The sequence below is a fragment of the Ranitomeya variabilis genome, chromosome 5, assembly GCF_051348905.1.
Source record: "Ranitomeya variabilis isolate aRanVar5 chromosome 5, aRanVar5.hap1, whole genome shotgun sequence".
Lineage (NCBI taxonomy): Eukaryota > Metazoa > Chordata > Amphibia > Anura > Dendrobatidae > Ranitomeya > Ranitomeya variabilis.
In genome coordinates this window covers 53,943,829-53,969,609 of record NC_135236.1, presented here as the reverse complement: position 1 = coordinate 53,969,609, position 25,781 = coordinate 53,943,829, and the positions used below count along the sequence as shown (strand labels likewise).

The window sequence follows — 25,781 nt, the reverse complement described above, 5'->3', positions numbered from 1 at the left end:
GCATTATATGGGGCAAGTGTCTGTATGGAGCATCTTATGGGGCCATAATCAAGGTTTGTGCAGCACTATTTGGGGCAAATATCTTTATGGAGCATCTTATGGGGGCTTAATCTACATTTGTGCAGCATTATATTGGGCAAATGTGTCTATGGAGCATCTTATGGGGCCATTATTAACCTATATGCAGGATTATATGGGGCATATTTTAATATGGAGCATCTTATGGGGCTATCATAAACTTTATGGAGCATTATATGGGGCTCCTGATTCAATATGGATATTCAAAAACACTTAACCTACTGATGTCTCGATTAATTTTACTTTTATTGGTATCTATTTTTATTTTTGAAGTTTACCAGTAGCTGCTGTATTTTCCACCCTAGGCTTATACTCGAGTCATTACGTTTTCCTAGTTTTTTGTGGTAAAATTAGGGGGGTCGGCTTATACTCAGGTCGGCTTGTACTCGAGTATATACGGTAAGTAAAAAAGCAAGTGCATTAAAAAATTAAAATAGGGTGCTTAGTAAACACTGTTTTTGATTAAAAAAAAGCATAAAGCAGACCCACTGCGGCAAGGTGTACCCAATTGTCACAGTAACTACAGTCTCTAATGTTAAAACGTACTTAGTGTGAATACTGGCAGAGAGGCTTTGGAGGAACTATATATGAACTGCCAGCTCAGTGAAAAGGGGGCCACACCCTATTTGCACTGAATAGTGTTGAGCATTCCGATACCGCAAGTATCGGGTATCGGCCGATACTTGCGGGTATCGGAATTCCGATACCGAGATCCGATACTTTTGTGGTATCGGGAATCGGTATCGGGATTAATATCAATGTGTAAAAGAAAGAATTAAAATAAAAAATAAGGATATACTCACCTCTCCGACGCAGCCTGGACTTTACCGCCGTAACCGGGAGCCGTTGTACCTAAAAATGCGCGCTTGAAGGGCCTTAGATGACGTCACGGCGCTCTGATTGGTCCGTAGCGGTCGCGTGACCGCTACGCGACCAATCACAAAGCAGTGACATCACCTAAGGTCTTTCAAGCGCTTGAAATACCTTAGAAGACGTCACTGCTTTGTGATTGGTCGCGTAGCGGTCACGCGACCGCTACGCGACCAATCAGAAGCTGCGGACGTCTTCTAAGGTATTTCAAGCGCTTGAAAGACCTTAGGTGATGTCACTGCTTTGTAATTGGTCGCGTAGCGGTCACGCGACCACTACGGACCAATCAGAGCGCCATGACGTCATCTAAGGCCCTTCAAGTGCGCAAAAAAAAAAAAGTGGCGGTAAAGTCCAGGCTGCGTCGGAGGGTGAGTATATCCCTATTTTTTATTTTAATTCTTTCTTTTACACATTGATATGGATCCCAGGGCCTGAAGGAGAGTTTCCTCTCCTTCAGACCCTGGGAACCATACAGGATACCGTCCGATACTTGGTGTCCCATTGACTTGTATTGGTATCGGGTATCGGTATCGGATTAGATCCGATACTTTGCCGGTATCGGCCGATACTTTCCGATACCGATACTTTCAAGTATCGGACGGTATCGCTCAACACTAGCACTGAATGCAAAAATACTCATATACTTGATATATCAGTTTTCTGTTTTTTATAGTCTCATAGTCAAGGATTTTATACTTCTTATCTCAAATGCAATTTTTATGATTCTGAAAAAACATGTTATGGGTACATGGTAAATAAAGTTATTATGACCTGGGTAAAAGGAAGCTACATGAGTTACATTGAGTTACATTGCTAGTAAATGGCATAAGAAGTAATATTCTCAGTGTAAATAAACAGGATCATTATGGTCACAAGTGAGCATTCTTTTCATTTTTTTGAGGGCCTAATCTTTTAATTCGGCCTTACTGGTGTTCCAGCATATCTGACTTTTTTTGGTCATAACAAAAACAGCTACAACAATCAGTATCAGAATAAAAAATATATAAATATATACATGTTTATTTTAGAAATCAAATAAATACGACAAATATAGGATTATAGGATTTCAGATATTACAATGTCTTGTAATAACACGACATGCATGACTTCACTTTTCACCCAATTTAATTGTGTACTTAGTCTTTAGTTTTGGCTTCCGTGTACCATGATAACATAAAAGTATTGACTTAATGACTGAGCATCGGCGTTTATACAAAAAAGTTGACCTAAAAGATGATGTCTTTTGGTTTTATGGGAAAAAAAGGGGATTAAATAATGAAAAACATTTATCCAAAGTATAGTGCAAAGCTCTTGGCTCCTAGTGCAAAAACTTAAAGACAAGAATGTCCGTGAGGGCCTTGTACCAAACTATCCCTAATGCGCCTCAAGCCTATTAGCTCTAGCTAGTGATGAGCGAATATACTCGTTGCTCGGGTGATCTCCGAGTATTTGTTAGTGTTCGGAGATTTAGTTTTCATCACCTCAGCTGAATGATTTACAGCTATTAGCCAGCTTAATTACATGTGGGGATTCCCTAGCAACCAGGCAACCCCCAAATGTGCTCAGCCTGGCTAATAGCTGTAAATCATTCAGATGAGGTGATGAAAATGTAATCTCCGAACACTAACAAATACTCGGAGATCACCCGAGCAACAAGTATATTCGCTCATCACTAGGGTTGAGCGAAACGGATCGTTCATTTTCATAAGTCGCCGACTTTTGGCAAAGTCGGCGTCTCATGAAACCCGACCCGATCCCTGTGTGGGGTCGGCCATGCGGTACGCGACTTTCGCACCAAAGTCACGTTTCAATGACGCTAAAAGCGCCATTTCTTAGCCAATGAAGGTGGACGCAGAGTGTGGGCAGCGTGATGACATAGATCTCAGTCCCCACCATCTTAGAGAAGGGCATTGCAGTGATTGGCTTGCTTTCTGCCGTGTCACAGGGGCTATAAAGGGGCGTGCAAGCCGACCGCCATCTTACTGCTGCTGATCTGAGCGTAGGGAGAGGTGCCGCTTCGTCAGAAGCAGGGATAGTGTTTTTTTCAGGGTACATTCACCCCCAAACTGCTTGTGCTGTAGCGATTTCCACTGTCCAACACCACCTTTTGTTTGCAGGGACAGTGGAAGCTACATTTTTTTTTCCTCAGCGCTGTAGCTCATTGGGCTGCCCTAGAAGGCTACGTGATAGCTTCGTTGCTGTGTGTGTACGCCGCTGTGCAAACCAACTGCTTTTTTCAAAGCACACATCCTGTTGTTCCTTCCTTTCTGCACAGCTACCTTGTTTGTTTGTCCACACTTTTGTGTGCAGCAGTCCTTTTTATAGCTGCCTGCCATACTTTTCTGAGATTACTGCAGGGAGATAAAGATTGGCAAGTCTGCCTCTGTGCCAGTGCTGTGTGTGGCATCTGTCTCTCATTGTGTGCCACAGAAAACCTACTGTGTAATATTGTTTTTTTTTGTTTGTTTTTTTTAATTCTCCCTGAAAAAAAAAAATAGTGGGAGATAAAGATTGGCAAGTCTGTCTCTGTGCCAGTGCTGTGTGTGGCATCTGTCTCTCCTTGTGTGCCACCAAAAACCAGTGTGTAATGTTGGGCCATTTTTTTTTTTTTTTTGTAAATTCTCCCTGTAAAAAAAAAAATTAATAGTGGGAGATAAAGATTGGCAAGTCTGCCTCTGTGCCAGTCCTGTGTGTGGCATCTGTCTCTCCTTGTGTGCCACCGAAAACCAGTGTGTAATATTGGGCCAATTTTTTTGGGGGGTAAATTCTCCCTGTAAAAAAAAAATTAATAGTGGGAGATAAAGATTGGCAAGTCTGCCTCTGTGCCAGTCCTGTGTGTGGCATCTGTCTCTCCTTGTGTGCCACCGAAAACCAGTGTGTAATATTGGGCCATTTTTAATTTTTTGGTAAATTCTCCCTGTAAAAAAAAAATTAATAGTGGGAGATAAAGATTGGCAAGTCTGCCTCTGTGCCAGTCCTGTGTGTGGCATCTGTCTCTCCTTGTGTGCCACCGAAAACCAGTGTGTAATATTGGGCCAATTTTTTTGGGGGGTAAATTCTCCCTGTAAAAAAAAAATTAATAGTGGGAGATAAAGATTGGCAAGTCTGCCTCTGTGCCAGTCCTGTGTGTGGCATCTGTCTCTCCTTGTGTGCCACCGAAAACCAGTGTGTAATATTGGGCCATTTTTTTTTGGGGGGGGGTAAATTCTCCCTGTAAAAAAAAAAATTAATAGTGGGAGATAAAGATTGGCAAGTCTGCCTCTGTGCCAGTCCTGTGTGTGGCATCTGTCTCTCCTTGTGTGCCACCGAAAACCAGTGTGTAATATTGGGCCATTTTTTGGGGGGGGGTAAATTCTCCCTGTAAAAAAAAAATTAATAGTGGGAGATAAAGATTGGCAAGTCTGCCTCTGTGCCAGTCCTGTGTGTGGCATCTGTCTCTCCTTGTGTGCCACCAAAAACCAGTGTGTAATATTGGGCCATTTTTTTGGGGGGGGTAAATTCTCCCTGTAAAAAAAAAAATTAACAGTGGGAGATAAAGATTAGCAAGTCTGCCTCTGTGCCAGTCCTGTGAGTGGCATCTGTCTCTCCTTGTGTGCCACCGAAAACCAGTGTGTAATATTGGGCCAATTTTTTTGGGGGGGTAAATTCTCCCTGTAAAAAAAAAATTAATAGTGGGAGATAAAGATTGGCAAGTCTGCCTCTGTGCCAGTCCTGTGTGTGGCATCTGTCTCTCCTTGTGTGCCACCGAAAACCAGTGTGTAATATTGGGCCATTTTTAATTTTTTGGTAAATTCTCCCTGTAAAAAAAAAATTAATAGTGGGAGATAAAGATTGGCAAGTCTGCCTCTGTGCCAGTCCTGTGTGTGGCATCTGTCTCTCCTTGTGTGCCACCGAAAACCAGTGTGTAATATTGGGCCATTTTTTTTTTGGGGGGGGGTAAATTCTCCCTGTAAAAAAAAAAATTAATAGTGGGAGATAAAGATTGGCAAGTCTGCCTCTGTGCCAGTCCTGTGTGTGGCATCTGTCTCTCCTTGTGTGCCACCGAAAACCAGTGTGTAATATTGGGCCATTTTTTGGGGGGGGTAAATTCTCCCTGTAAAAAAAAAATTAATAGTGGGAGATAAAGATTGGCAAGTCTGCCTCTGTGCCAGTCCTGTGTGTGGCATCTGTCTCTCCTTGTGTGCCACCGAAAACCAGTGTGTAATATTGGGCCATTTTTTTTGGGGGGGGTAAATTCTCCCTGTAAAAAAAAAAAAATTAATAGTGGGAGATAAAGATTGGCAAGTCTGCCTCTGTGCCAGTCCTGTGTGTGGCATCTGTCTCTCCTTGTGTGCCACCGAAAACCAGTGTGTAATATTGGGCCATTTTTTTTTGGGGGGGGGTAAATTCTCCCTGTAAAAAAAAAATTAATAGTGGGAGATAAAGATTGGCAAGTCTGCCTCTGTGCCAGTCCTGTGTGTGGCATCTGTCTCTCCTTGTGTGCCACCGAAAACCAGTGTGTAATATTGGGCCATTTTTTTTGGGGGGGGGGTAAATTCTCCCTGTAAAAAAAAAAATTAATAGTGGGAGATAAAGATTGGCAAGTCTGCCTCTGTGCCAGTCCTGTGTGTGGCATCTGTCTCTCCTTGTGTGCCACCGAAAACCAGTGTGTAATATTGGGCCATTTTTTTGGGGGGGGATAAATTCTCCCTGTAAAAAAAATTAATAGTGGGAGATAAAGATTGGCAAGTCTGCCTCTGTGCCAGTCCTGTGTGTGGCATCTGTCTCTCCTTGTGTGCCACTGAAAACCAGTGTGTAATATTGGGCCATTTTTTTGGGGGGGGGTAAATTCTCCCTGTAAAAAAAAAAATTAATAGTGGGAGATAAAGATTGGCAAGTCTGCCTCTGTGCCAGTCCCGTGTGTGGCATCTGTCTCTCCTTGTGAGCCACCGAAAACCAGTGTGTAATATTGGGCCTTTTTTTTTTTTGTAAATTCTCCCTGTAAAATATAAAATAATAGTGGGAGATAAAGATTGGCAAGTCTGCCTCTGTGCCAGTCCTGTGTGTGGCATTTGTCTTTCCTTGTGTGCCACCGAAAACCAGTGTGTAATATTGGGCCATTTTTTTGGGGGGGGTAAATTCTCCCTGTAAAAAAAAAAAATTAATAGTGGGAGATAAAGATTGGCAAGTCTGCCTCTGTGCCAGTCCTGTGTGTGGCATCTGTCTCTCCTTGTGTGCCACCGAAAACCAGTGTGTAATATTGGGCCATTTTTTATTTTTTGGTAAATTCTCCCTGTAAAAAAAAAAAATTAATAGTGGGAGATAAAGATTGGCAAGTCTGCCTCTGTGCCAGTCCTGTGTGTGGCATCTGTCTCTCCTTGTGTGCCACCGAAAACCAGTGTGTAATATTGGGCCTTTTTTTTTTTGTAAATTCTCCCTGTAAAAAAAAAATTAATAGTGGGAGATAAAGATTGGCAAGTCTGCCTCTGTGCCAGTCCTGTGTGTGGCATTTGTCTTTCCTTGTGTGCCACCGAAAATCAGTGTGTAATATTGGGCCAATTTTTTAGGGGGGTAAATTCTCCCTGTAAAAAAAAAATTAATAGTGGGAGATAAAGATTGGCAAGTCTGCCTCTGTGCCAGTCCTGTGTGTGGCATCTGTCTCTCCTTGTGTGCCACCGAAAACCAGTGTGTAATATTGGGCCATTTTTTTTGGGGGGGTAAATTCTCCCTGTAAAAAAAAAAAAAATAATAGTGGGAGATAAAGATTGGCAAGTCTGCCTCTGTGCCAGTCCTGTGTGTGGCATCTGTCTCTCCTTGTGTGCCACCGAAAACCAGTGTGTAATATTGGGCCATTTTTTATTTTTTGGTAAATTCTCCCTGTAAAAAAAAAATTAATAGTGGGAGATAAAGATTGGCAAGTCTGCCTCTGTGACAGTCCTGTGTGTGGCATCTGTCTCTCCTTGTGTGCCACCGAAAACCAGTGTGTAATATTGGGCCATTTTTTTGGGGGGGGTAAATTCTCCCTGTAAAAAAAAAATTAATAGTGGGAGATAAAGATTGGCAAGTCTGCCTCTGTGACAGTCCTGTGTGTGGCATCTGTCTCTCCTTGTGTGCCACCGAAAACCAGTGTGTAATATTGGGCCGTTTTTTTGGGGGGGGGTAAATTCTCCCTGTAAAAAAAAAATTAATAGTGGGAGATAAAGATTGGCAAGTCTGCCTCTGTGCCAGTCCTGTGTGTGGCATCTGTCTCTCCTTGTGTGCCACCGAAAACCAGTGTGTAATATTGGGCCTTTTTTTTTTTTGTAAATTCTCCCTGTAAAAAAAAAAATAATAGTGGGAGATAAAGATTGGCAAGTCTGCCTCTGTGCCAGTCCTGTGTGTGGCATTTGTCTTTCCTTGTGTGCCACCGAAAGCCAGTTTGTAATATTGGGCCAATTTTTTAGGGGGGTAAATTCTCCCTGTAAAAAAAAAAATTATTAGTGGGAGATAAAGATTGGCAAGTCTGCCTCTGTGCCAGTCCTGTGTGTGGCATCTGTCTTTCCTTGTGTGCCACCGAAAACCAGTGTGTAATATTGGGCCATTTTTTTAGGGGGGTAAATTCTCCCTGTAAAAAAAAAATTAATAGTGGGAGATAAAGATTGGCAAGTCTGCCTCTGTGCCAGTCCTGTGTGTGGCATCTGTCTCTCCTAGTGTGCCACCGAAAACCAGTGTGTAATATTGGGCCATTTTTTTTGGGGGGGGGGTAAATTCTCCCTGTAAAAAAAAAAATTAATAGTGGGAGATAAAGATTGGCAAGTCTGCCTCTGTGCCAGTCCTGTGTGTGGCATCTGTCTCTCCTTGTGTGCCACCGAAAACCAGTGTGTAATATTGGGCCATTTTTTGGGGGGGGGGTAAATTCTCCCTTTTAAAAAAAAAAATTAATAGTGGGAGATAAAGATTGGCAAGTCTGCCTCTGTGCCAGTGCTGTGTGTGGCATCTGTCTCTCATTGTGTGCCACCGAAAACCAGTGTGTAATACTGGGCCAGTTTTTTTTTTTTTTTTTTTAATTCTCAGTGAAAAAAAAAAATAGTGGGAGATTAAGATTGGCATTTCTGCTTGAGTGCCGGTCCTGTGTGTGCCATCTGTCTCAAATTATTGGGGCACAGAAAACCTAGTGTGTAACATTTTCCTTTCAGTGTCAGGCACCTATAAAGGTATATATAAATCCTACAGAAGTTTGAGTTCACCTTATAAGTTGTTTTACAGTAACAAATACCGTTACTTTGGTTATGTTTTGCAAACAATGAGGAAGTCTAGTGGAAGAGGTCGTGGCCGTGGGCGGTCATTGTCAGCTGGTAATGATGGTAGTGGTGGTGGAGCATCAGGTGGTCGTGGTAAAAGCAGTACAGCACCTAAGTCTCGAGTTGTTGAGCCAGGTTCGTCGTCTGGCTACAAAAGGCCTCGAACGCTCTCTTTTCTGGGAGTAGGAAAACCACTTTTGAAGCCGGAGCAGGAGGAACAAGTATTGGCTTTCATTGCTGACTCTGCCTCTAGCTCTTTCGCCTCCTCCTCGGAAAGTGCCAAATGTCAGAGCAGTGCATCGTCAGTGGATGCTCCCGGTCAGGAACAAGTCGCTTCCTTGTGTCCTTCACCCAGAACAACAGTGAAGGATGCGTCAGTCGACACAACAGGTTACTCCATGGAGCTCTTTACACATACCGTTCCTGGGTTAGACAGTGAAACAGTTAACAGGCCATGCCCATTAGAAGTTGAATCGGACATGGAGTGCACAGATGCACAGCCACAGCCAGATTACTATGCTGTTCCTTTGACTCAGACCAGAACATTGCCCTCGCAGTGTACTGAGGCAGAATCAAACCCAGCGGTGACTATGGTGCCCCGTCACGAACGCTATGCCACCGGCTTACACGGTGACACAGACGAAGTTGCACACGACATAGAAGAGGAGGTCATAGATGACCCAGTTGTTGACCCCGATTGGCAGCCATTGGGGGAACAGGGTGCAGGCGGCAGTAGTTCTGAAGCGGAGGAGGAGGAGCCACAGCAGGCATCAACATCACAACAGGTTCCATCTGCCGGGCCCGTATCTGGCCAAAAACGCTTGGCAAAACCAAAACCAGTTGGAGGACAGCGTGGCCATCCGGTTAAAGAAGCTCAGTCTGCAATGCCTGAAAAGGTATCCGATAGGCTTGAGCAAAACGGGTCGGCCATTTTCAGAAGTCGCCGACTTTTGGCAAAGTCGGGTTTCATGAAACCCGACCCGACCCCTGTGTGGGGTCAGCCATGAGGTCAGCGATCTTCTGAATCTGGTATCGGAATTCCGATACCGAGTTCCGATATGTTTGCGATATCGGAACTCGGTATCGGAATCCACATTTAAGTGTAAAATAAAGAATTAAAATAAAAAATATTGATATACTCACCTCTCCGACGCAGCCTGGTCATCACCGCTGGTAACCGGCATCTTCCATTCCTAAGAATGGCACTTGAAAGACCTTTCGAATGCTTCTCGGCTTGTGATTGGTTGCGGCGGCCCACGTGACCGCTGAGCGACCAATCACAACAAGCCGTGACGTAATTCTCAGGTCCTAAATTCCTCATTCTAGGAATTTAGGCCATGAGAATTACGTCACGGCTTGTGATTGGTCGCTGAGCGGTCACGTGGGCCGCCGTGACCAATCACAAAGCCGTGACGTCATCTAAGGCCCTTCACGCGCTAATTCTTAAGAAGGAAGGCTGCCGGAAAGAAGCAGGGTGCGTCCGAGGGTGAGTATATACCAAATAGGAATATACTCACCCTCGGCTTCTTTCCGGCAGCCTTCCTTCTTAAGAATTAGCACGTGAAGGGCCTTAGATGACGTCACGGCTTTGTGATTGGTCGCGGCGGCCCACGTGACCGCTCAGCGACCAATCACAAGCCGTGACGTAATTCTCATGGCCTAAATTCCTAGAATGAGGAATTTAGGACCTGAGAATTACGTCACGGCTTGTTGTGATTGGTCGCTCAGCGGTCACGTGGGCCGCCGCGACCAATCACAAGCCGTGAAGCATTCGAAAGGTCTTTCAAGCGCCATTCTTAGGAACGGAAGATGCCGGTTAGTACCAGGGCGCGTCAGAGGGTGAGTATATCACTATTTTTTATTTTAATTCTTTATTTTACACTGAAATATGGATCCCAGGGCCTGAAGGAGAGTTTTCTCTCCTTCAGACCCTGGGAACCATAGTATCCCATTGCACTGCATTGGGGTTTCGCGTTTCGGCCGACCCCGACCCCGACTTTTTTATAGGATCGGCCGATTTCACTCGGAGATTTCACTCGAGAAAGTCGGGTTTCGTGAAACCCGACCCGATCCTATAAAAATAAAAGTCGCTCAACCCTAGTATCTGATAGTAGAAAGAGTGCAGTCTGGCATTTTTTTAAACAACATCCAAATGATCAGCGCAAAGTCATCTGTCAAAAATGTTCAACTACCTTAAGCAGAGGTCAGAATCGTAAAAGTCTAAATACAAGTTGCATGCACAGACATTTATCCACCATGCATTTGCAAGCCTGGACTAACTACCAAACGTCCCTAAAGGTTGCAGCACCCTCGGCCAATGAAGCTAGTCAGCAACGCTACATCCCTTCCCTCACTGTAAACCCACCATTTCCTGCACCACCTGCAGTATCTGTGCAGCTTTCGTCGCCAGGCCAAAGCAGTCAGGGAATCACCAGGTTCGCAGTAGGAAACACTGCATGTAGGGCACCGGCAAGAATACCATCTCCAACCCTCTCTCAGTCACCCATGTCCACCGGCACCACCGCTAGTTCCACGATCTCCAGCTCTCCAGTCCAGCTCACCCTACATGAGACTCTTGTTAGGAAAAGGAAGTACTCATCCTCGCATCCGCGTACACAGGGTTTGAACGCCCACATTGCTAGACTAATCTCATTAGAGATGATGCCCTACCGGTTAGTTGAAAGCGAAGCTTTCAAAGCGCTGATGGACTACACTGTACCACGCTACGAGCTACCCAGTTGACACTTCTTTTCTAGAAAAGCCATCCCAGCCCTCCAACAGCATGTTAAAGTCCGCATCGTCCATGCACTCAGGCAGTCTGTGACTACAAAGGTGCACCTGACAACAGATGCATGGACCAGTAGGCATGGCCAGGGACATTACGTGTCCATCACGGCACACTGGGTGAATGTGGTGGATGCAGGGTCCACAGGGGACAGCAATATTGGGACAGTTCTGCCTAGCCCTTGGTCAAGGAAAGAGTTGGCTGTAGGCGTTCGCCCCCCCTCCTCCTCTTCCTCCTCCTCCTGCAGAAGCGAGAGTTAGTCCACAGACCGCAGTCGCACATCCACTCCATCCACAGCTGCCACTGTTGCACACGAGGTGTGCCATTATGGGACAGCTAGTGGCAAGCGTCAGCAGGCTGTATTGGCAATGAAGTGTTTGGGCGACAACAGACACACCGCGGAAGTTCTGTCCGAGTTCTTGCAGAAAGAAACTCAGTCATGGCTGGGCACTGTACATCTTGAGGCAGGCAAGGTAGTGAGTGATAACGGAAGGAATTTCATGGCTGCCATAGCCCTTTCCCAACTGAAAAACATTCCTTGCCTGGCTCACACCTTAAACCTGGTGGTGCAGTGCTTCCTGAAAAGTTATCCGGGGTTACCCGACCTGCTCCTCAAAGTGCGCAGACTTTGCTCGCATATCCGCCATTCGCCCGTACGCTCCAGCCGTATGCAGAACTATCAGCGGTCTTTGAACCTTCCCCAGCATCGCCTAATCATCGACGTTGCAACAAGGTGGAACTCCACACTGCACATGCTTCAGAGACTGTGCGAACAGAGGCATGCTGTTATGTTTTTGTGGGAGGATACACATACACGGGCAGGCAGTTGGATGGCAGACATGGAGTTGTCAGGTGTGCAGTGGTCGAAGCTACAAGACCTGTGTCAAGTCCTTCAGTGTTTTGAGGAATGCACACGGCTGGTTAGTGCAGACAACGCCATAATAAGCATGAGCATCCCCCTAATGCGTCTGCTGATGCAAAGTTTGACGCACATAAAGGAGCAGGCGTCTGCAGCCGAGGAAGAGGAAAGCCTTGATGACAGTCAGCCATTGTCTGGTCAGGGCCGTGTAGAGGACGCGGTAGTGGGCGAAGAGGAGGAGGAGGACGAGGAGGATGATGGGGATGAGTACTTTTTTAATGAGGAAGCTTCTCCTGGGCCAACAGAAATTAGTGGCGTTGCAAGGCCGGGTTCTGTTTTTTTAAGGGAGACAAGTGACGTAGATTTGCCTGTAACTGCCCCTCAAACCAGCACAACCGCAGATTTGACAACTGGAACTTTGGCCCACATGGCGGATTATGCCTTACGTATCCTCAAAAGGGACCCACGCATTATTAAAATGATGAGCGATGACGATTACTGGTTGGCCTGCATCCTTGACCCGCGCTATAAAGGCAAATTGCAAAATATTATGCCACATGAGAACCTCGAACAAATATTAGCAACCAAACAAGCTACTCTTGTAGACCGTTTGATTCAGGCATTCCCAGCACACAGCGCCGGTGATGGTTCTCACACGAGCTGCAGGGGGCTACAGGGCAGAGGTGTTAGAGGTGCACAAATCAGAAGTGGCGTTGGACAGAGGGGTTTTCTGACCAGGTTGTGGAGTGATTTCGCAATGACCGCAGACAGGACAGGTACTGCAGCATCTATTCAAAGTGACAGGAGACAACATTTGTCCAGTATGGTTACTAACTATTTTTCATCCCTTATCGATGTTCTCCCTCAACCGTCATTCCCATTTGATTACTGGGCATCCAAATTAGACACCTGGCCTGAGTTGGCAGAATATGCATTGCAGGAGCTTGCTTGCCCAGCAGCTAGTGTGCTATCAGAAAGAGTATTCAGTGCTGCTGGTTCAATATTAACCGAAAAAAGGACTCGTCTGGCTACCCAAAATGTGGATGATCTAACCTTCATTAAAATGAACACTCCTGGATTTCAAATTATTTTGCCCCACCTTTCCCGGCTGACACCTAGCTTTCCTATAAAAAGGTCTTGCTTGTGGACTGGTCTTACTGAGTGTTCCAATCTCTTAATTTGCAGCAGCTGTTTGTCCAGCATACGACATGTTTACACCTCCCTCAATGGGAAAACTCCCCCCACGGGGCCGTTGTCTCGCCACTTGGCGCAAGCACCCGTTAGAGTGGCGTTTGTCTGAAGAGGTGGGTGTGCCCGCTTTTGGTCGACGGCACTGCCACTGGGTCCCTCATAGTACAATAAAGTGTCTCTGGCGGTGGTGGCGCGCACCCAACGTCAGACACACCGTTGTAACATGAGGGGCCCTGGGATGGCACCGCCGGCCACAAGAGAGTTCACCCCCCCAGCTCAAACTGTGCTCTACCACGTGCAAAATTATCTCTCACAGCTCCACCAATGTTTAGTCTATGCGCTGACATCATTCAATGCCTGGCACTGACAATACCAATTTGTTGACAACTATGATGCTAGTTAAAGTAGTCTGGGTCAGTGTCCTATATTGACACCAGTAAATACTTACTGCCAAATTACTATGTCAGAAACTCAGCAGATGAGCCCACCCCTGTACCTAAGTATGCCACACTTTTTTTTTGTTGTTGTTGTTTTGCGAGACATTAACATCTATTTATTTTTTGTGAGTACTAACTGTGTCAGACACTCCTTGCAATCCTCCTCCACTGACCACAACAATGCTGCCTGTGTACCCCTGCGAGATAACTCTAACTGCCTTGAGCCTATTTTTAGTTATTTTAGGCCTAGTAGTAAGCCTGTCTGCGGTCCCTCCTTGCAATCCTCCTCCGCTGACCACAATGCTGCCTGTGTATCCATGTAACCGATTTAAAACTGCCTTGAGCCTATTTTTTGTTATTTTAGGCCTAGTAAGCCTGTCTGCGGTCCCTCCTTGCAATCGTCCTCCGCTGACCACAATGCTGCCTGTGTATCCATGTAACCGATTTAAAACTGCCTTGAGCCTATTTTTAGTTATTTTAGGCCTAGTAAGCCTGTCTGCGGTCCCTCCTTGCAATCCTCCTCCGTTGACCACAATGCTGCCTGTGTATCTATGTAACCGATTTAAGACTGCCTTGAGCCTATTTTTAGTTATTTTAGGCCTAGTAAGCCTGTCTGCGGTCCCTCCTTGCAATCCTCCTCCGCTGACCACAATGCTGCCTGTGTATCCATGTAACCGATTTAAAACTGCCTTGAGCCTATTTTTAGTTATTTTAGGCCTAGTAAGCCTGTCTGCGGTCCCTCCTTGCAATCCTCCTCCGCTGACCACAATGCTGCCTGTCATGGTTCCCAATGGCAAGGGAACGTAAGAAACATATAAATAACGAACGAGCTCTCGGGTGATGGAAACTCGAGTTGACCGTGAGCTAAATCTACCACACAACTAATAGTAGCCAGGGAGCATACCTACGGCTTCCTAAATGCCACGCGCCAGCCGGAGGACTAACTAAGCCTGGTAGAGGAAGAAACAGACCTGGCTTACCTCTAGGGAAATACCCCAAAAGATGATAGCAGCCCCCCACATGTAATAACGGTGAAATAAGAGGAAAAGACATACACAGTATGAAAGTAGATTTAGCAAAGAGAGGTCCACTTACTAGATAGCAGAAGGATACAAAAGAGGACTTCACGGTCAACTGAAAACCCTTTCAAAAAACCATCCTGAAATTACTTTAAGACTCCTGTGTCAACTCATGACACAGGAGTGGCAATTTCAGCCCGCAAGAGCTTCCAGCTACAGAGAATTACAAAAACTGCAAACTGGACTAAAGATACAAAACAAAAGGACAAAGTCCACTTAGCTGATCAGCAGACTAGTAGCAGGAACATGCAACCGAAGGCTCTGGTTACAATGATGACCGGCAAGGAAATGACTGGAGAGCAAGGCTAAATAGGAAACTCCCAAACGCTGATGGAAGCAGGTGAACAGAAGCAGCAAAGTGCAAACAAGTCACCAGTACCACCAGCAACCACCAGGGGAGCCCAAAAAGCGGATACACAACAGCTGCCTGTGTATCCATGTAACCGATTTAAAACTGCCTTGAGCCTATTTTTAGTTATTTTAAGCCTAGTAAGCCTGTCTGCTGTCCCTCCTTGCAATCCTGCTCCGCTGACCACAATGCTGCCTGTGTATCCATGTAACCGATATAAAACTGCCTTGAGCCTATTTTTAGTTATTTTAGGCCTAGTAAGCCTGTCTGCGGTCCCTCCTTGCAATCCTCCTCCTCCGCTGACCACACCAATGCTGCCCGTGTACCCCTGGAACCTATTTTAAAGTGCATAGAGCCACTTTTTGAAATTGTAGGCATACTACGCCTGTCTGCGGTCCCTCCTTGCAATCCTCCTCCTCCGCTGATCACACCAATGCTGCCCGTGTACCCCTGGAACCTATTTTAAAGTGCATAGAGCCACTTTTTGAAATTGTAGGCATACTATGCCTGTCTGCGGTCCCTCCTTGCAATCCTCCTCCTCCGCTGACCACACCAATGCTGCCCGTGTACCCCTGGAACCTATTTTAAAGTGCATAGAGCCTATTTCTTTATTTATGTAATATTAAAAAAGCCATGATGGACTACGCTGTCCCACGCTATGAGCTACCCAGTCGACACTTCTTTTGCAAGAAAAGCCATCCCAGCCCTCCACCAGCACCACCTCCATTGTCCATGCACTCTGGCAATCTGTGAGTACAAAGGTGCACCTGACAACAGACGCAAGGACCTGTAGGCATGGCCACGGAAGGTTACGTGTCCATTACGGCGCAATGGGTTAATGTGGTGGATGCATGGTCCACAGGGGACAGCCTACTGAGTCTGTCTGCAGTCCCTAATTCAAATTGTCCTCCACTGTCTAAATCTGAGCTTCAACCGTCTGGCTCTCATTAAGTGCTGTTTTTTTTAAAAATTGGTGGTTAGGGCCTACTAACGGTGTCTGCCGCTCCCTGGTGTTGTCCTCCACTGTATAAATCTGAGCTTCAACCTTCTGGCTCTCATTAAGTGCTGTTTTTTAAAAAATTGGTGGTTACGGCCTACTAACGGTGCCTGCCGCTCCCTGGTGTTGTCCTCCACTGTATAAATCTGAGCTTCAACCTTCTGGCTCTCATTAAGTGCTGTTTTTTAAAAAATTGGTGGTTACGGCCTACTAACGGTGTCTGCCGCTCCCTGGTGTTGTCCTCCACTGTCTAAATCTGAGCTTCAACCTTCTGGCTCTCATTAAGTGCTGTTTTTTTAAAAATTGGTGGTTAGGGCCTACTAACGGTGTCTGCCGCTCCCTGGTGTTGTCCTCCACTGTCTAAATCTGAGCTTCAACCTTCTGGCTCTCATTAAGTGCTGTTTTTTAAAAAATTGGTGGTTAGGGCCTACTAACGGTGTCTGCCACTCCCTGGTGTTGTCCTCCACTGTATAAATCTGAGCTTCAACCTTCTGGCTCTCATTAAGTGCTGTTTTTTAAAAAATTGGTGGTTACGGCCTACTAACGGTGTCTGCCGCTCCCTGGTGTTGTCCTCCACTGTATAAAGCTGAGCTTCAACCTTCTGGCTCTCATTAAGTGCTGTTTTTTAAAAAATTGGTGGTTAGGGCCTACTAACGGTGTCTGCCGCTCCCTGGTGTTGTCCTCCACTGTATAAAGCTGAGCTTCAACCTTCTGGCTCTCATTAAGTGCTGTTTTTTAAAAAATTGGTGGTTAGGGCCTACTAATGGTGTCTGCCGCTCCCTGGTGTTGTCCTTGACTGTCTAAATCTGAGCTTCAACCTTCTGGCTCTCATTAAGTGCTGTTTTTAAAAAAATTGTTGGTTAGGGCCTACTAACGGTGTCTGCCGCTCCCTGGTGTTGTCCTCCACTGTATAAATCTGAGCTTCAACCTTCTGGCTCTCATTAAGTGCTGTTTTTTAAAAAAATTGGTGGTTATGGCCTACTAACGGTGTCTGCCGCACCCTGGTGTTGTCCTCCACTGTATAAAGCTGAGCTTCAACCTTCTGTCTCTCATTAAGTGTTTTTTTTTTTTAAAATGGTGGTTAGGGCCTACTAACGGTGTCTGCCGCTCCCTGGTGTTGTCCTCCACTGTATAAATCTGAGCTTCAACCTTCTGGCTCTCATTAAGTGCTGTTTTTTAAAAAATTGGTGGTTAGGGCCTACTAACGGTGTCTGCCGCTCCCTTGTGTTGTCCTTGACTGTCTAAATCTGAGCTTCAACCTTCTGGCTCTCATTAAGTGTTTTTTAAAAAAAAATTGATGGTTAGGGCCTACTAACGGTGTCTGCCGCTCCCTGGCGTTGTCCTCCTCCTGAGTGTTCTCCTCCTCCTTGGTGTTCTCCTCCAGGTTGCCTTGTCTGAGCTTCAACCTTCTGGCTATTATTAAGTGCTTTTTTAACAAAAAATTGGTGGTTACGGCCTACTAACGGTGTCTGCCGCTCCATGGTGTTGTCCTCCACTGTATAAAGCTGAGCTTCAGTCTTTAGGCTTTTGGCCTATAGTAGCAGATATTAAACTGCATTTGGCCTACTAGTGTGGTTGGGCCCTTAAAACAGTGTCTGCTGCTCCTGGGTTTGCTACTCCACTGAACAAAGCAATGCCGCCTGTTTAGTCCTGTTACCAATTTTGAACTGCATTTCGCCTACTTTATTCTTTGGCCCTATATCTGTGTTTCCTCCTCATCCTGCCCATTGCCCAGCCACTGCTAGATGAGTCTGCTGGTACATTGACCTAGACCACTACATTCCCCTTGCACTCTACACAGCCAGAATCTGACCCTGCTGAAAGTAAGGTTCCCCTTCCCGCATGTTATACCACCTTACACAGGGACAAAGAGGAAGGTGCAGATGAAAGTGCAGGTTCCTTCATCAGGTGGGGGGGCATACTCGTTGGCGACGTCACTGGCACAGGGCCCCTCAGAGTATGCAAAAGTGTCGCTGCTGGTGGGAGGCGCCCCCGCCGTGCAAACACACCGCTGTACTTTGAGGGGCCCTGTGCCAGTGCCAATGCCAACGAGTGGGCCCCCCCTGCTTGCTTAGGATCACAGCACTTGCAAACTTGACATACTTACCTCTCACTGCTCCACCGCCGTGACGTAGTCCACGTTTCCTGGGCCCACTAAAACCTTGAACCAGCCCTACCCCCCACAACTTTTGCCAAATGACCCCCAATTTCCAATGTCCAACTATTATTATAAAGTTAATTAAGATTGACAAGCTTCAGAAACAAGAATGGATGTTTTTGGCATTAAAATGGGCACTGTAGGTGTTTTCCTGGCCTCCACTCACTGCCGACTATGCTTCCCCATTGACTTGCATTGGGTTTCGTGTTTCGGTCGATCCCCGACTTTTAGCGATAATCGGCCGACTGCACTCGACTCGACTTTGGACAAAGTCGGGTTTCGCAAAACCCGACTCGATCTTAAAAAAATGAAAGTCGCTCAACCCTACTCATCACTAGTTCTAACCAGTACATCCAACAACTCCTGAAGATCCTCTACCAACCCATTTCTAAGATCCTTCCCAATGGCATATTATATAGAGGGCAATCTAGGCTAATAACCAGGTGCCAGTCTCCAGGGGAGGGAGGACCATGGACCAAAAAAGCTTTGCCCCGAGTGCAGTTTGATTTATACTGACACATGGATTTGTAACCATATGATAAGGGTTGGACTGACCCACCAGAGAACCGGAGAAAAGTGGGCCTTCAGAATCAAATCCTCTGGTGGGCCCAATGTTCTTCAGTCTGACACTGCTTATGCCTATGAGCATTTCTTTACAGGTAGTGTGAATGTTTCAATAAACGATGTGGCGATGCTTGTTAATCTGGTTATGTGGCAATAAACTGGCTACGTAAAGCTTGTGATTGAATCATAAAACAATGGTATTATCATGGGTCTATGGAATTTGAATTCTCTATTATGAGTAACAGCAGTGCCCTATGTTACTTAGTCATCAAACGCTATCGTACATCAGTGTTTTGCTTGATGGTTTATGGCATGTACTGTACATTATCTCAGAAAACAGAAATTGGTATCCACGTAAAAACAACCAGTTTTTTAATGTACCTCATATTAACCCCTTCATGATCCCAGCTTTTTTTGGTTTTGCATTTTCGTTTTTCGCTCCCCATTTCCCAAAGCCATAACTTTTTTATTTTACCGTTAATATGGCCATGTGAGAGCTTATTTTTTGCAGAACAAGTTGTACTTTTGAATGACATCATTGGTTACCATGTCATGTACTAAAACGGGAAAAAAATTCTAAGTTCGGTGAAATTGCAAAAAAAAGTGCAATCCCACACTTGTTTTTTGTTTGGCTTTTTTGCTAGGTTCACTAAATGCTAAAACTGCCTTGCCAGTTTGATTCTCCAGGTCATTAGTTCATATACACCAAACATGTCTAGGTTGTTTTTTATCTAAGTGGTAAAAAAAAATTACAAACTTTGCTAAAAAAAAAAAATATAAGCGCAATTTTCCAATACCCGAAGCGTCTAAATTTTTCGTGACCTGGGGTCGGGTGAGGGCTTATTCTTTGCGTGCCGAGCTGACGTTTTTAATGATACCATTTTGGTGCAGATACATTCTTTTAATCGCCCGTTATTGCATTTTTTTCTCTCTACGCCGTTTAGCGATCAGGTTAATCCTTTTTTTATTGATAGATCGGGCGATTCTGAATGCGGCGATACCAAATATGTGTAGGTTTGATTTTATTTTTATTGTTTTATTTTGAATGGAGCAAAGGGGGGGTGATTTAAACTTTTATTTATTTTTTTATTTTTTTCATATTTTTTAAAACTTTTTTTTTTACTTTTGCCATGCTTCAATAGCCTCCATGGAAGGCTAGAAGCTGGCACAACACGATCGGCTCTGCTACATAGGAACTAAGCTCAGATCGCTGCTATGTAGCCGAATTACAGCCTTGTTATGAGCACTGACCACAGGGTGGCACTCATAGCAATTCGGCATCAACAACCATAGAGGTCTCAAGGAGACCTCTGGTTACTATGCCGACGCATCGCTGACCCCCAATCACGTGACGGGGGTCAGCGATGAGCTCATTTCCGGCCCGATGACCGGAAGCGCTAGTTAAATGCTGCTGTCAGCGTTTGACGGCGGCATTTAACTAGTTAATAGCGGAGGGTGGATCGCGATTCCACCCGTCGCTATTGCGGACACATATCAACTGTACAAAAGAGCCGACATGTCGTGGCTTTGATGCGGGCTCACCACCGGAGCCCGCATCAAAGCAGGGGATCTGACCTCGGACTTACTATCCCGTCTGAGGTCAGAAAGGGGTTAAAAATTGGCTCCATTTTGAAGATCAGTAGGATTTTTTAACTTCATAGTTTACAATTTGTTGCCTAGGTTAATGAATAGTGATGAGCAACCAGGCAACCCTCACATGTACTTATGCTGGCTAACAGATGTAAATCATTCAGCTGCAGCAATAAAAACTAAATCTCCAAACAATAAAAAATACTCGGAGGACCCCCGAGCGTGATCTGGAAATCTCGAGTAACAAGTATATTCGCTCATCACTAGTAATGACCGCTTCTGCAGTCTATCAAAGGAGGGTGGTTTCCTTGACAATGAGAAGACGAGCTTGCAAGTTTGTCGGATTGCTGCATCCAGCCAGTTTCAGTGCCCCTGTGCTCCTCAAAACTGCCTCAGCTTGCAGCATCAGAAGGTGCACACTTCAACCATACCACACTGATCTGAACTGTCAATTATTTAGGACTCACCACCCTGACAAGCGATAAACTGGGAGACAGGGAAGCAATGCGCTCCTGAAGATTGAAAAAGTGAATAACCTTAAAAGAAGCTACTAGTTGATGGAAGCTGTGCCAGATTACTGGTATCTCTTAGCAATCTGGACGTAAGTTCGAAAAACCTTTCAGATGCAGAACAGTGACATCACTTCCAGCATGACAAGCAAGGGTCTCCAAGATGAATGACACCCTCTCACGCCTTATATAGCATAGTAACATAGTAGCATAGTTAGCAAGGCCGAAAAAAGACATTTGTCCATCCAGTTCAGCCTATATTCCGTCAGAATAAATCCCCAGATCTATGTCCTTCTAAGGAACCTAATAACTGTAAGATACAATATTGTTACACTCCTGGGAGACATACAGGCCTCTCTTGAACCCCTTGACTGAGATCGCCATCACCACCTCCTCAGGTAAGGAATTCCAGATTTTCACCGCCCTAACAGTAAAGAATCCTCTTCTATGTTGGAGGAAAAACCTTTTCTCCTCCAGACGCACAGAATGCCCCCATGTGACCGTCACATGCCTTAGTATAAACAGATCTTCGGAGAGATATTTGTATTGTCCCCTTACATACTTATACATGTTTATTGGATCGCCCCTCAGTCATCTTTTTTCTAGACTAAATAATCCTAAGTTTGCTAATCTCTCTGGGTATTGTAATTCCCCATCCCCTTTAATAATTTTGTTGCCCTCCTTTGTACTTGCTCTAGTTCCATTATATCCTTCCTGAGCACCGGTGTCCAAAACTGTACACAGTACTCCATGTGCGGTCTAACCAGGGATTTGTACAGAGGCAGTATAATGCTCTCATCATGTGTATCCAGACCTCTTTTAATGCACCCCATGATCCTCTTTGCCTTGGCAGCCGCTGCTTGGCGCTGGCTGCTCCAGGTAAATTTATCATTAACTAGGATCCCCAAGTCCTTCTCCATGTCAGATTTACCCAGTGGTTTCCCATTCAGTGTATAATGGTGATATTGATTCCTTCCTCCCATGTGTATAACCTTACATTTATCATTGTTAAACCACATCTGCCACCTCTCGGCCCAAGTTTCCAACTTAGCCAGATCCATCTGTAGCAGAATACTATCTTCTCTTGTATTCACTGCTTTACATAGTTTTGTATCATCTGCAAATATCGATATTTTACTGTTTAAACCTTCTACCAGATTGTTAATAAATATGTTGTAGAGAATAGGTCCCAACACCGACCCTGCAGTACCCCACTGGTCACAGCGACCCAGTTAGAGACTATACCATTTATAACCACCCTCTGCTTTCTATCCCTATGCCAGTTACTTACCGATTTACACACATTTCCCCCCAGACCCAGCATTCTCATTTTGTGTACCAACCTCTTGTGTGGCACGGTATCAAACACTTTGGAAAAATCAAGATGTACCACGTCCAATGACTCACCTTGGTCCAGTCTATAGCTTACCTCTTCATAAAAACTGATTAGATTGGTTTGACAGGAGCGATTCCTCATAAACCCATGCTGATATGGAGTTAAACAGTTATTCTCATTGAGATAATCCAGAATAACATCCTTCAGAAACCCTTCAAATATTTTACCTACAGTAGAGGTTAAGCTTACTGGCCTATAATTTCCGAGTTCAGTTTTTGTCCCCTTTTTGAATATTGGCACCACATTTGCTATACGCCAGTCCTGTGGTACAGACCCTGTTATTATGGACTCTTTAACGATTAAAAATAATGGTCTATCAATGACTGTACTTAATTCCTGCAGTACTCGGGGGTGGATCCCATCCGGGCCCGGAGATTTGTCAATTTTAGTGATTTTTAGACGCCGCCGTACTTCCTGCTGGGTTAAGCAGGTGACACTTAGGCCATGTGCACACGTTCAGGATTTTTAGCATTTTTTCGCGTTTTTTCGCTATAAAAACGTGATAAAAACGCGAAAAAAACGCTAACATATGCCTCCTATTATTTACAAGGTATTCCGCATTTTTTGTGCAAATGTTGCGATTTTTTCCGCGAAAAAATCGCATAGCGGAAAAAAAAGCAACATGTTCATTAAAAATGCGGAATTGCAGGGATTCCGCACACCTAGGAGTCCATTGATCTGCTTACTTCCCGCACGGGGCTGTGCACACCATGCGGGAAGTAAGCAGATTATGTGCGGTTGGTACCCAGGGTGGAGGAGAGGAGACTCTCCTCCACGCACTGGGCACCATATAACTGGTCAAAAAATAAGAAATAAAATAAAAAATAGTCCTATACTCACCCTCGATGTCCCGCGCAGTGTTCCCGCCTCACCGCTGCACGCTGCCGTTCGGTTCCTGTAGCTGATGTGCGGCGAAGGACCTTGCCGATGACGTCACTGTCCTGTGATTGGTCGTGAGCGGTCATGTGACCGCTCACGTGACCGTGACGTCACGGAAGGCCCTGTGCGCACAGACCAGCTATAGGAAGACGAACGGACGCCGCTTATGAGATGTCTGGGTGAGTATAAGCATTTTTTTATTTTTTTTATTATTTTTAAACATTCTATCTTTTACTATAGATGCTGCATAAGCTGCATCTATAGTAAAAAGTTGGTCACACTTGTCAAACAGTATGTTTGACAAGTGTGACCAACTTGTCAGTCAGTTTTCCAAGCGATGCTACAGATCGCTTGGAAAACTTTAGCATTCTGCAAGCTAATTACGCTTGCAGAATGCTAAAAAAACGCGAAAAAAACGGAAAAAAAACGCAAAAAAAAAAATGCGGATTTCTTGCAGAAAATTTCCGGTTTTCTTCAGGAAATTTCTGCAAGAAATCCTGAACGTGTGCACATACCCTAAATGGGGAATTTTTGTTATCACTGATCAGATTGTCTGCCATGGGATTTTCTTGTGTAAATACTGATGAAAAAAAGTCATTTAGCATATTGGCTTTTTCCTCATCCTCATCCATTATTTCACCCAGACTATTTTTAAGGGGGCCAACACTATTGTTCTTTAGTTTCTTACTATTTAAGTAGTTAAAGAATATTTTGGGATTATTTTTATTCTCTCTGGCAATGAGTCTCTCTGTCTCAATCTTTGCTGCCTTGATTTGCGTTTTACAGAATTTATTTAATTTTCTGTATTTATTTAATGCCTCATCACTACCTACTTCCTTTAATTCTCTAAATGCTTTCTTTTTGTCCCTTATTGCGCCCCTTACAGCTTTATTTAGCCATATTGGTTTCCTCCTATTTCTAGTATGTTTATTCCCATACGGTATATACTGTGCACAGGTCCTATCCAGGATGCTAATAAACGTCTCCCATTTTCTTTGTGTATTTTTATGTCTCAGGATATCGTCCCAGTTAATTGCACCAAGATCCTGTCTCATCCATTGGAAATTTGCTCTCCTGAAGCTTAGTGTCCTTGTAACCCCTCTACTACACATCTTATTAAAGGAGACACAAAAACTTAATATTTTGTGATCACTATTCCCCAAGTGACCCCCAACCCTTATATTTGATATGCGGTCTGGCCTGTTGGTTAATATTAGGTCTAGCAGTGCCCCCCTTCTTGTTGGGTCCTGAACCAGTTGTGAAAGGTAATTGTCTCTCATAGTTGTCAAAAACTGATTACCTTTACTGGAACTGCAGGTTTCTGTTTCCCAATCTATTTCAGGGTAGTTGAAGTCCCCCATAATAATGACTTCTCCTTGAGTCGCTGCTTCATCTATTTGCTTTATGAGGATATTCTCCGTTGCTTCCATTATTTTAGGAGACATAACAAATCCCTATCAGTAATTTATTATATTTCCCCACTCCCCTTATCTCCACCCACAGGGACTCTACATTTTCATTAGATTCACATATACTATCACACCGGATGAGTTTTAAGGACGATTTTACATATAAACAAATTTTTTTGGGGAAACCTTTGCACTTCGTGAAATGTTGAAACTTGTACTCTCGACCTTTAGTATTAACAGCTAAGTGTACTGTGATGTTGTTTTACCTGCAGAAGTTTTAATCTGCAACTCTCTCACTAACATGAAGACACAAAAGAGCACAATGAGGTCAAAAATACTCTGTTGTAAAAAAATCACAGTAATCAGCAAGTGCTAGTCAAAAGATGTAAAGAAAACAGGGTATTTAGTTGATACGTTTTTTTGCAAAAAAATGTATACTAAGCTGCTCCACCAAATCGTCAAGGTATACCCTTATAGAGCAGTCCTAACTAATGTATAGAATCCCTATCTGATGTATTTAAAACCTGATCATCTGTATAATACCTGTATAAGCAGGGTTCAGAGAAGGACTATCCATGTGGACATGCAGGATGGAACAGCTTAAATGCAAATGACCCACAGAGGAGTGGTGGACTCCCCAGTCTTGTAGAAACAAGAGAACAATTATAGAACCAGAAACACATGGGCCACTTGCACAATGAACAAGTCTGTTGTTGTTTTCTGGTGGTGTGAACAGGTTCCTACAGACTTGTTCAATGTGCAAGTGGCCCATGTGTTTCTGGTTCTCTCACTAACATGCAAGATAGGCAGAACTGAGGACAGTTTTTGAGGTAAAACAATATGAGTTTTATTTTCTAGACTAACATTCTAGTAATAAGCATAAATCATAAAGTAAGCATCAATACATCACCAGATATTGTAGCATCACTCCGACATCGGGGGACTTCAAAACTATCTCATCAGGAGGAACCGGAAAAACACTGTCAGCCCATCTGCTTGACCTCAAATTAAGTCCTGAATCCTTCCGGAAAGTCCCTTGCTTATATACATGTTGTGTTGCTAGGTAGCTAGATGTAACTGGTAACGATAGCACAATCGCAGTACATCCATCTAGAATATTCTGGCGTTGTCATGATCATGTGATCATGTGCAGTTACTTTGCCTTTCGAGGATCTTATCAGTTACTTTCTTTTAAAGGATACTATGCTCATGACTATGAGTTATGCATGCCAGTATTTTCAAGTTTATTCCACTTATACAAGAGAAAATTTGATCTTTTACATCCTTATGCTCAAAGACTGAATGAGGGCAAAGAACCTGATTGATTACTATTCTTATTGATCAAATACCTGTCTATTCCATACACACAGAC

General features: G+C 44.5%; 1 protein-coding gene across 1 annotated transcript in view; it reads right to left on the bottom strand.

The window, feature by feature from the left end:
- The window catches only part of LOC143774427 (beta-1,3-galactosyltransferase 2-like), a 153,769-nt gene extending 128,324 nt beyond the window's left edge, over positions 1–25,445 (bottom strand). Inside the window, exon 1 of the mRNA XM_077262011.1 lies at positions 25,320–25,445. The gene's annotated coding sequence lies outside the window, so the exon portion shown is untranslated. The remainder of the gene's footprint in view (positions 1–25,319) is intronic.
- Positions 25,446–25,781: the final 336 nt, after the last annotated feature.